General features: G+C 41.8%; 1 protein-coding gene and 1 long non-coding RNA gene across 8 annotated transcripts in view; one reads left to right on the top strand and one right to left on the bottom strand.

The window, feature by feature from the left end:
• PHACTR1 (phosphatase and actin regulator 1) overlaps positions 1–12155 on the bottom strand; it is a 518881-nt gene that overhangs the window by 502627 nt on the left and 4099 nt on the right. The window lies entirely within an intron of this gene.
• The window catches only part of LOC112579401, a 33569-nt gene that overhangs the window by 20068 nt on the left and 1346 nt on the right, over positions 1–12155 (top strand). Inside the window, exon 2 of the long non-coding RNA XR_003103798.2 lies at positions 2874–2997. This is a non-coding gene — a long non-coding RNA (uncharacterized LOC112579401). The remainder of the gene's footprint in view (positions 1–2873; positions 2998–12155) is intronic.

Genomic DNA, 12155 nt, shown 5'->3' with positions numbered 1-12155 from the left:
TCAGAGACTCTGTATAGTAAACAGTAGCAGAACAGATCCAGTAACATCAAGCCAGTTGGCAAAGTCCCCCTTTGGGCAAAAACAATGTGTGGCTGGTTGACCTTTTCCTCTTTTTTTCCCCCAAATCATGTCCTGATTATTTCCTAAGTTAGTTAGAATCAACCACCCCAAGACATAAATTATTTACTTATTTTAAATTAAGATAGAGAAAATGAAAGGTAATCAATTCAAGGAGCTTGATTTAGGTTGAAAAAATATGTGTGTGCATGAGTCTGTGTGCCCATGTATATAAAAAGAGTGTAAGAACATTCAGTCTTATACAGGTTATAAAGAGGACTTATTTTTATTAGTAGATGATGGGCTAATTGAGTTTTTTGTGTGTGTTTTGTTGTTCACCTAACTTTTCTGTAATTATTATATGCTACGGGTTGCAGTCCATAGGGTGGCAAAGAGTCAGACATGACTGAAGTGACTCAGCATGCAAGCACCTTGGTAGTAGAGGGAAAATGAGTTCTAAGTACAACAAGAAGCTTAGGAGACTTAGGGGACTTAGGCGGGCTCCCCAGGTGGTACTACTGGTGAAGAATCCGCCTGCCAATGCGGGAGACCTAAGAGGTGTAGTTTCCATCCCTGGGTGGGGAAGATCCCCTGGAAAAGTGAATGGCACCCCACTTTAGTATTCTTGCCTGGGAAATCCCATGGACAGAGGAGCCCGGAGGCCCATAGTCCATGGGGCCACGAAGGGTCGGACACGACTGAAGCGACTTAGCATATGGGGACTTAGGCAGATTTCCTCCCTCTCCTCCACCCACCCCTGCAATTCAACCTAAAGGTCAGAGGACCTCACCATCCCCTTGTGACAATTCCCCAAGTAAATAAGGCAAAAATTCACTTTAAGAAACTGAACCTAAGGGTGTAGGTTCACAGAATGTTGCCACATTTGTATCTTGGAACACTGATGCATTCTACCATTTGAAATCCATGAACATCTTTGCATCTTTGTACCACTGCTCCTGGAAGTCTTCCCAACTGCTGCCGTGGACACCAGTATCCTACAGGATGTAGTAGGAAGAGTCACAAGGCTCAGGATTATCATTCTAGCTCCATTCCTAGTAGCTGTGTGGGTTTGGGAAGTGACTTGATGATTGGAAACATGGGTTACTTCACCAGTAACATGGGGATAATAACAAGTATGTCACAAGTTTCCTATTCCAGGAGTAACTGAGACCATAAATACCAAGTCCCTGGCACTGAAAATGTGGGTCTTCTTTTCACTGTCGTTTCCTCTTGTAACTTCTGGGTACACGTGTGTCCAGATTACTGAGGAAGCATAGGATATGGGGCTAGTGTAAAAAATCAGCTGTCTGGGATGATGTGTGAAGTGGGACCTTGCTTTCCAAAGATAAGGATTAAGCTGGACTAAGCCAAGTAATATTTTCTCCACTTGTGACCTATCAAATTTAGTCATCAAATAATGCATAATCAACTAAATGGAACAGAAGATCTTACTGTGTAGGTTCAAAAGAAAAGTAAGGTCTGTTTTTAACTAACTGTAGCTGAATCTCTTTTTTTTCTTCCTTTGCAACATTCTGTGACAGCCTATATTTCTCTAAAATGATTGAGCTGCATTGAGACATTTTTTTAACAAACTTGTTTTCTTTAGATGCTCTCATACATGTTAACTCGGAATTTTCTTCTTATAAAAACACAAGCCTGAATTTGAATAATATTGCTAACTTCAGACATTTGGTTCATGTAAATATTTCAGATGGACTATTAGTTTTAAGTACTAGGGAGAAAATATTGTATTTACAGGGAAAACTTCTAATTTAGAAAATAAATGTTTCCTTTAAATAACCTCCCAATCCTTCAAATAATATGAAAGGAAAATTAAAGGCCTAAAAGAACTACACATTCTGAGGCAGTTGTAAAACATGTTAGTGAAATTATTTTAGGAATTACCTAGGTACATAAAATGTTTTAGATGGTTTTCCAAACTTTATAGAACCACCCTGGAATCCCTCCCTCTCCATCTTTACACTCTTCCCTTATCTTCTTTCTTAGTGAACAGGTTCATTATCCATCCAATGAGATGACAGTTAATCTGCCTTTGCATGCTTAGGAATTCCAAACCTGATATCGAATCCCTTAGGATATCTAATGCAGAGGAGATCTGTTGTCAGATCTGTTTTTATCTTTTCTTGGACACTAACTTAGAATCACATCTTTCTCCCCACGCATGCGCGCACACGCGCGCGCACACACACACACACACACACACACACAGCCCTCTCATTTGGATACCCTCATCTGTGCTAACAAAACTCCCAGTGTTCAGATTCTCTTAGCATTTATCTTTCGGGACTGAAATCATTGCTTTATCTGCCTCTGTATTAGCTAACTACATGAGGCCAGGGGATGTGTCTGTTGAGCTTGAATCCCCAGCTATAGTTAGTGTTCCCAAAACAGTGAATTTTGGATAAATATAATCGAATTTTTATTGCATTTCATTCATTTACCTCTCTAGGCTCCATTTTCCTTATTTATGAAAGTAAAGAATTAGACTAGTCAAATTCTATACCCCATAATGTCTGTATTAAAAGCATCTGAGAGCTGCCAAAACAAAACAAAACCACCCCTTAAAATAGGAAAACTCATATTATCTCACTTGACTCTCAAAGATTCTGATCTGTATACTTGGGCAAGGGCTGTAGAATTTGCTTCTGAAATGTAACAAGGTTTGGAATCTGGAAGCTCTTTGAGCTCTAGACATCATTCAAATGGTCTGTGCTTGCTACAGAAGAGATGCTAAATTTCTGAATCTGTTGTTTAAGGTCTCTGTCTTTGAACTCTACTTTGTTTTCCACTCTCAGGTATCACCTTCACCTTGCATCTTCTGATCCAGTTGCGCTGAATTGCTTACAGGAAGACCTGTCCCTGCTGGCTTTTTGTGCAAGGAATGCACCGCTGTTGTGCTGACTGAAGCATGAAGTTCAGGTACAAACTCTTCCAAAAACATTTCTCTGATACTTTCTCTTCCCTTTTAGACCCTTTATTTTGCTTCTATAAAGGTATTTTTTATTGTACTATATTGTCTTTGAGTTCCTTGAAGACACAGAACAGTTATTCAACTGGTGCTCTTTCCTTATTGTGGCAAATTATTCCTTAAACAAGTATTCACTGAAAATCTGTTATCTAAATTTACATCATTTTATACTCATACTAATAATATTGCAAGCATTGTTAATATCTTGCAAATGGGGAAACAAAGGCTTATAGAGGTTCAGTCACTTGAATAACCAGCCTCATGGCTGTTTACTAGTTGGAATTGAATTAGCTTCCAGGACTTTCTGATGTCACTTTCTTCACATTACCATGTTTTCTTAAGGGAACAAAAAATGAAGAGAAATATGATTTGAAGCAGATTCTCTCAAATCTATTTCCTTATTCCTAAGTAAATGCCGACTCATTTTTTCAAGAGGTGACATTGGTTCATAACATTATATAAGTTTTGTGGCTGCAATATTATATTTCCACTTCTTTATACACTCTAGCGTGTTCACCACGAAAAGTTTTGTTTCCATTTATCACCATACAGTCAACACGCTTTACGCATTTCAGCCTCCCTAAAATTGATTCATTCAGATCACCTCTTAGAAGCCACATTTGGATAAACTAGAGTTTCCTGTAAACTCAGAGGAAATCAGTACAGTTTAGCCAATGTTGTTTTTCTTTTTTAATTAATTTATTTTAATTGGAGGCTAATTACTTTTTACGATACTGTGGTGCTTTTTGCCATACTTTGATATTAATCAGCCATGGGTGTACATGTGTGCTCCATCCCGAAACCCCCTCCCACCTTCCTTCCTATCTCATCCCTCTAGCCAATGTTTTAAGAGAGTTTGCAGGAAGAAAATTCTCAGTAGTAAAATCATAAAGAGGATTCCTTTGGGATTTGTTAGCAACTCAATTTAAAAATTGAAGTTTTATGCTTTTCTTGTTCTTGTGTTTTAAGGCTGTTCCACCCTGCCAAGGGGGCTTCCCTGGTGGCTCATATGGTAAAGAAACTGCCTGCAATGCAGGCAACCCTGGGTCAGGAATATCCCCTGGAGAAGGGAATAGCTACTCACTCGTCTTCTTGTCTGGAGAATTACATGGACAGAGGAGCCTGGTGAGCTACAGTTCTCGGTGTTGCAAAGAGCCAGACACAACCAGCGACTAATACTTTCACTTCTTTCATCTCAGGTTCACTTTGCCAAGGGCTTGGAAATTTGAATTAGGAATAAATGGTGGTAGAGAAGATCAGAGATGGCGTGAAGGTTTTTCTTGGGGAGCTTGAGGCCCTGCCACTTTCCTCTAAGGCTTGACAAGACGAAAAGATAATTAACATAAGAGCTAATATTTATTAAATGCATATTAGGTACTTGACATTTTGCTTAGTGTTTTATATTTATTTGTTGAGGGTTTCCAAATGTTAGTCATTTCTATATCACTTGCATGGATTTTGCAAGCTCTAAGTGTCATCTACACTATTATTTATTTAATGTTTTTCCTTCAGTGGATTTTACTCATTTTTCCCCCCTTTTGTTCTAAGCCATGGCTCAGTGATGTCAGTAACGTTTGACTCTTGCAACCCCACGGACTGTAGCCCACCAGGCTCCTCTGTCCATGGAATCTTTCAGGCAAGAACACTGGTGTGGGTTGCCATTCCCTCCTCCAGGGGATCTTCCTGACTTAGGGATCGAACATTCACCTCCTCTATCTCTGGCATTGCAGGCAGATTCTTTATTGCTGAGACACCTGGGAAGCCCTTTATTCTAAGCAGTGGTCCATAAATATGAAGTCTGTTACATATTTCTATATTCAATTAGTTTTCAATTTTCATCTTTTCTAAAACAATAAAATGAATTTTAAAAAGTGCAAATGTTACCTGAAAAGCATATTGGACCATAGTTTGGGAAACACTTTGTTTCATTTAAACCCTCAAAAGAACCCTTTGCGTTGAGAACTTATTATCATTTGCATTCAAAAGGGAAAAGTGAGGCAAAAAGAGTAAATAATTTGCCTAATATTATAAGCTGAAAAGTGAAAATCACAGTCTGAACTCAGATCTGTGTTATTCCACAACCCAAGCCCTAAAATATTATGACATTCTTCTCCAGCCTTGGGAAAGATTTCAGTCATACCTCCAATTTTGCATATGCCATGACTGTAATTTTGTAAAACTATGAATGTGCTTGAAATCGAAAGTAAAATAAAAAATTAAAATAGATGTGTAGGGTTGATTTTCCTTTCCATTTCCCCCCAAACACCTTAATATTTTACCCTTGCTTTGATTTTGGGTTTCCCAGGTGGTGCTGGTAGCAAAGAACCCACCTGCAGGTGCAGGAGATGCAAGAGACGTGGGTCTGATCTTCCTGTGGGAAGATCCCCTGGAGGAGGAAGTGGTAACCCATTCTAGGATTCTTGCCTGGAGAATCCCATGAACAGAGGAGCCTGACAGGCTACAGTCCACAGGGTCACAAAGAGTTGGACACGACTGAGCGTCTGAGTACGTTTTGCTTTTATGATTGAAAAAAGGTACAGAGATCTCTAAGACAATCTCTCTGATCAGTCCTAACATTTCAGAGGTCCGATTTAATACCAATATTCATCCAGCAGGAGTAGTAGTTGCTCAGTCGTGTTGGACTATTTGTGACCCCATGGACTGTAGCTCACCAGGCTCCTCAATCCACGTATAATTGTGTGGGTCTGATTGTTTATTAAAATATTCTCAAAAATATTAAAAATGGTATTTATTGTCCATGAGCTGATTTTGATGCTTTAGGCTCTCTGTCCTTGCTTCTGCTGGCTCAGTTAGAGAGGGTGGTACTGAAAGTTTTTAGGAACAGATTTGTTTGAGTAATGAGGAGTGAGAATTTTTTCCAAGCACCTGTGAATTGTTTATGCTAATTGGGTCATAACTGATGCTGCCTGTGTGTGGGCTGCGTCTGTAGTCCACTCTATATGCTGTATGTGAAAGCAGGCGTTATTAATCGAGCAGAGTTGTTTTATTTTATTTTCGTATGATTTTATTCCTCTCTGTGTCTCATCCTCTCATCTTTTCTCTCTTGCCTCTTGTCCTTATGCCCTACTTACGAGCCCTGAATCACAGTATGTGACAAAGCAGGCGCTTGCTGGGGACAAAGGCACAGAAAGCGATGGAAAGCCATGTGCATGTAAACGGATGGCACCAAGAAGGCTACTTTGTGTGCAGAGAAATGTCCTGTTCAAGGGCACATCCAGAAACGGAAGCTTGGGCTTCATGGTCATCTATATATGCACAGAATTGGCAGGCTGGCTATCTCCACAATATCTTCCTTCTCGATCTGCGTTCACCCTCTCCTTCATAATGTTCCCTGCATTAAACACAAGTTTGGAGAGCCTGAATGCGAGCAATTAGAGGTCTAAAATGGAGTGTGTGGGAGGTTAAGAGGGAAGGCTTGGTAGTTAGCTTGTCACCCATGAGTGAAGCACAGCGGGCTGCTTCCTGGCTAGAGCTACAGAGAGAAAAAAAACAACCAGAAAAATGCCCCAAAGTGAGTATTTGTTGAGGGCAATGACTTCAGCATCATAAAAACAAGGCTGGAAACTACATAAGAAAAGTGTCACCTGAAGCACCTCTCAGAGACAAGGGTCTGAAAAGTAGTCTGATGACATGTTAACTACTTGGTTAAGGACATCACCATGAAGACACAGAAAAGATGCAGCCCGTTTTGCTGTGCTGGTCCTAGCAGAGCTCTGAGGGGCAGATGGGCGAATGGAAACAGTTAAATCCAGCTGGCAACTGTGCCCTCATCGAGGACACATTTGCTTTAGAATCACTGTTTTTGCCTCAGTCCTTAAAGAGCGAATTATGAGCTACGTGTAAGAAAGTTTCAGGGGACAGACGTGGAGAAGGAAGATAACCCGCTCAGGTGTGTGGCTCCCATGTAGGGCTTAGGTGGATATCCACGGCCACCTTCCAGGAGTGTGAACGGTAGCCAGCTTGAGGATTAAGCATTCCCAGGTATAAGGACTTGCCTAGGTAGTAAAGGTCTGAAGAAGGAAGGAGAAAGGAATCTCAACTAAAGGACAGCCCAGAGCTAGTTTCTGGAACGTGTTCAGAGCAGCTTTTGACTTGATCTCAAGTAAGTTCATCAGAGTAAATGTTGAGGGGCTCAAGCCTTCCAGAATTCTACTTTTTAGGCAAAATAAAAACTCAGCCTTCACAGACTATTGTATATTAAAAAGTCCTTCTAAGAAGGGTACTATTCAGAAACCCCTGGAAATCGATTTTAAAAGGTTAATTCTTTTCAATAGTGTACCAACTCCCTCCTGCTGTATTTGCTTTTTGCTTTTGCTTTTTTTCCCCCTGCTCTATAGAAGGTACATCAGAGTTGATGACTTTCTTCCATTTCCTGCTTCTCTATGTATTTGAAAATTAATTTTGCCTGTCCCTCCCCTCAGCCTTAAGCAGAGTCTCTATTTCCAACTAAAGATTTTAATTATTTAAAGGTCTTAGGGAGTTTTTATTTTCTCTATCATGAATTGTCAAAAGTCCTTTCCTTGAATCCCAAGTTTCTCTTTGTAATGCAGATTTAAGCATTTTCATTCCTTTAGTTCCACCGTGACCTTTAGTAAATCTTAATACTTCCACTGTATATCAAGGATGGTACTAGGCATCCAGAATATGGTATTTAAGATCACCACCATCTATGTAGGTAACAGGCACCTAATAACAAAACAAGAGCTTCAGTAACTAATCAATAATAACAATGTACCAAGCACTTCATAAGCACACCTCCTTCATTCTCAGAACCCCTATGAATGTGGATCTAGTATTATATGCATTTTGATTAGGACCCTGAGGCTTAGAGAAGTAAAGCCATCTACATGAACTCGTGCATCTAGTAAGTGGTGGAAGCAGAATAATATAATATACTAGTGGCTAGAATACAAGCTAATCAGAATATTATGGGAGAAAGTCCTGGAAATGTCAGGCAAGACATCACAGAGGAGGCGACGTTGGAGCTGGGTCATAAACACCAGGAAAGAAAATAGCAGGCACTGGGGAATTCCCTGGCTGTCCAGTGGTTAGGACTCTTATGCTTTCTCTGCCAAGGGTGCATGTTCAATCCCTGGTCAGGGAACTAAGATCCCACAAAAAAAAAGAGAAAGAAAGAAAGAAAAGAAAATAGCATGAACACTTTGTGTGCAGATGACTGTTGTTAACAATTTGCAAACAACTGAGTGCAACCAAATGTCTTTTGTCTCTTGGGGCCACGTGAAGAAGTCCCAGGGGTTTAGACTTTAGGTTTACAGTACATTAAACTCAAAGCTAAAGACTGAAAAAGACTTCCCTCATAGCTCAGTTGGTAAAGAATCCACCTGCAATGCAGGAGACCTGGGTTTAATCCTTGGGTCGGAAGATCCCCTGAAGAAGGGAATGGCAACCCACTCCAGTATCCTTGCCTGGAGAATCCCATGGACAGAGGAGCCTGGCGGGCTACAGTCCATGGGGTCGCTCAGAGTTGGACACGACTGAGCGACTAAACCACCAAAGACTGAAAAACCAGCTGTTCTGGCAGATTTCACAGGGTGGAGAAAAGAGGAGCTGAAAGCTAGTTGGGGTGGGGGACAGGGCAGGAAATGGTGGAGAGAGAGGGTTTTAGACGAGTTTCTGACTTAGCTGCTCACTGGGGCATTCATCAGTTGTCAAAACTGGCATTTTCCTTTGTCGAACAAGACAATGTAGATGACAGAAAAGACGCATTAGGATGAAGTAACAACTACAGCACCTGGTTCCAGTGCCAAGAGTGATTTAAAATGATAAAAGAGGGGGAAATTGTGAGCAGGAGTCATAAATTTGATCGTCTAGTAACATTAGACAAATGGCTGCCTTTTGATGTATTTTCCCTTTTGAATGTCATTTAAACACCCAAAGATATTGATGGTCTTGGAGGAAGGAACCTGAACACAGTAGAGAGGGCATGATTGGTGTGGTAAAAAGAGACCTACTGCTCCATCCAGGAGGTCTTTGGTCTCCTCCACCTTCTCAGGATGAGCTCTGTGATCTGGGCATGTGGCTGAACCACTCAGCTTCCCCATCTTCAGAGGTGTGATTGGGTCACAAACGTTAAGTTTACTGCCTGTGGGGTTATTGGAGTCAGATATCCTTGAATTCAGCTTCTGACTACACTATGATTTACATGTATGAACGTCAAAGTGTTAGTTGCTTAGTCAGGTCCAACTCTTTTCGACACTATGGACTGTAGCCCCCCAGGCTCCTCTGTCCTTGGCATTCTCCAGGCAAGAATACTGAAGTGGGTTTTTTTGGGGGGATTCACAGATACAATGAATATGCAGAGTGCAGCACTGACGTGTAGTCCGGTCTTTAAAAAAAAAAGCCCACTTGCACCTTTCCAATGGTTTGGATTTCTTTAAAGGGAAAGACATAGATAAAGATACTCAGGCAAGAATAGCTGCATGATTGTGCTGAAACCTCCTTTCCTGTAAAATGGGAGGTCAAAAGTTCATAGCCCCGGTTGCACATTTGAATCACCCGGCATAATTTGATAGATTCCCAAATGTGGGACTCACACCAAGGATTCTGACTTAATTGGTTTTGTCCCAGGACTCCAGCCTTGAGGCCACAGAAGCTTACCAGGTGTTTCTAATGTGCTCCAGGTTCAATCATTGCCTCTCACACTTTAGCATAAATTGCCTCACTATCTTGTTAACTTTAGATTCCGATTCTCTAGGTCTAGGATGTCTGAAATTCTGGCATTCTTAACAAGTTCCCTGATGACACAGAGGCTGCTAGTCTGGAGCTGAGCTGAGTGATTAATGCTTTATAACGCTAGTTCTCAACCTTCAGGGTCCACCAGAATAACCCAGCGGCTTGTGTAAAATGTGGCACCGGGACCTGGGTCGGGCCCTTACCAATTCTGGATTACTTGGTTTAGGGCGAGGGTAGAGAAAAATCACTGAACTATAGTGTTCATTTCAACCTAAAATCCTGTGATGCCAATTTTGTGATTTTATGATTTCCCTCCCAGCTTAGGTTAAAAAAAAGTATGACTCTGAAGCTGAGTGTGTGGGAGATCATTGTCAGAAGCATGAAAGACGGATGATCGCAAGTTACGTGATGTCAAGACGTGGCTGGTCTTTATATCATGTGCATCTTCAGCCTCCACAATTCTCCCTTTGCATTAATGGGGACTTTTGCAGGACTCCCTGTGTGAGCCGTATTTACTGTTGAAGAAGCATCACAGGTGAACCGGGAGGGCATCCTTCACTGGCGGGAGATGAACAGGATGACTCTGGACTTTTTTTCTGCTCCTTGTTAACACATCATGCTTTCTACAGCAGAATCCGTCAGGAGAAGCGGGCTCATCTTCCCTACCTCGAGATCAAACCAAGGGAAAATGGAGATGGGGGGAAATAATAAGCCTGCTTTATTCAGCAGAGCAGAGGACTGGGTTTTTAAAAACTCTCTGGGAATTTCAGCAGAATCTGTCCCAGAACAGATCTTAGATCACTTTTTTCTTTTTCTTATCTTTCTGGATTCCTCTTGCTTTTAGTAGCTCAAAATATCCTCTACCCAGGGACAGACTTTTTGCCACTTTCCAAGAGAAAGTGAAAAACAACCATGATGGGGTCACAAACATTGCAATTCTCACTGTTGCTTTGGATAACCATTCTTCATGTAATTAATATAGATGGGCTGTTTCCCCCAAAAGTTTATGAATTTGTACCCCAACTGATGCAAGGAAAGTAATGTGTGGAAAATGAAATTATTTTCTTGATTTCCCCTTTAAAATACTTACACCTGTCCTTGACAAGCCTGCATTGCCTCAAGAATGCACAACCCAGTAAAAGGCAATAATCATACATCAGTTTAGCCAACCAAATCCTAGGTCATCCACATTCCAGGTACTTAATACAGTATTTCCATGTGGGCCTTCTTTATAGAAGAGGGTATCCAGTGGGGGCTACTCGACCTCACTAACATTGCCCTGAGGCTGGGCTGGGCTGGGCTGGCCGTGGAGAAAGCTGCTGTGTGTTGCATTGTAGCAGCAGCAAAAGGCCCTGGTTGCTCCACACGCCTTTCTCAAGAGCCAGCCACCGTCCTGCCCTCCTTCCCCTGGTCCTGCGGGCCTTGCCATTGGCTTTAGACATCCACTCTACCACCTGTGCATTTGGTTCAGAAAGGGAAGGTGTAAGCCACGGTCCTCAGCCCTCTGCACATTCATTGGAGTCCCTTCTTCGGGCTGAGGGCCTTGTGGTCCAGGGAGGTGGTGTCTGTGCTGAGTGGAAGGAAGCTGCTGTGAGGGAGCTGGAAAAATGCAGTGACAAGTCACAGTGGCAGCAAGTCACTCCCCAGCCAGGAAACCCTGGGGGTGACTAGTCCTAGGCGATGGGGCTCTGGGGAAGCTGTTGGGAGAGGGGTTCTCAGTTTTAAAGTGAGAGGAAGGATAGAAGTTTCTCTTGGTACTCCGTTTTTCAGTTTTGCCCCAAAATTTACTTAAAATTGACTTTTTGTGTGTGTGCTAAAAAATAGGAGGTTCAGTCTTATCAGGTAGCACTTTTGTTTGTAAGGCAGTGGCTTCCTTTCAAATCTCAGAGAAGGGACAGCCTTTTGCAAAGATGTTTATTTTATGGCTTTGCTCATGTATGGTGTTTCCCATGTGGCAGTTGAAAGCATTTTCAAATCTTACCTCATTAGTGCTCTTAACAACTCATGACTTGGGCCTATGCATGACTGAAGGGCTGAACAACAACACTGTTCCCATTTTTCAGGGGAGGACATTGAAAGTCAAAGAGGTTAGTTTTCCCAGGTTGACTGTGGCAGACCCAGGGTTTGAACCTCGGCAGTCAGGGTCTGGTTGTAACCACTGTGTCATCCTGCCTCTAATGGTGAGGAAAGTGACCCCGTTCTGGGGTGGAAGGAGAAAAATCAGACAGAATGGACTGGTTCTTAAATGTTGGTCCTCAGAATAGTGGGATATCTGGGTAATCATCATTGGACCTCTTACTTAAAATGCAAAGTCCTAGGTCTAATACTCAGATTTCTGATTCAAGAAGTCAGGGGGTTTATGAAAAACCCACCTGGATGTTGTTTAGGGAGCCCC

Source organism: Bubalus bubalis, chromosome 2, assembly GCF_019923935.1.
Source record: "Bubalus bubalis isolate 160015118507 breed Murrah chromosome 2, NDDB_SH_1, whole genome shotgun sequence".
In the NCBI taxonomy this organism is placed as follows: Eukaryota; Metazoa; Chordata; class Mammalia; order Artiodactyla; family Bovidae; genus Bubalus; species Bubalus bubalis.
Note: the sequence above shows the minus strand (reverse complement) of the source record. Positions and strands in the feature narration are given on the sequence as shown.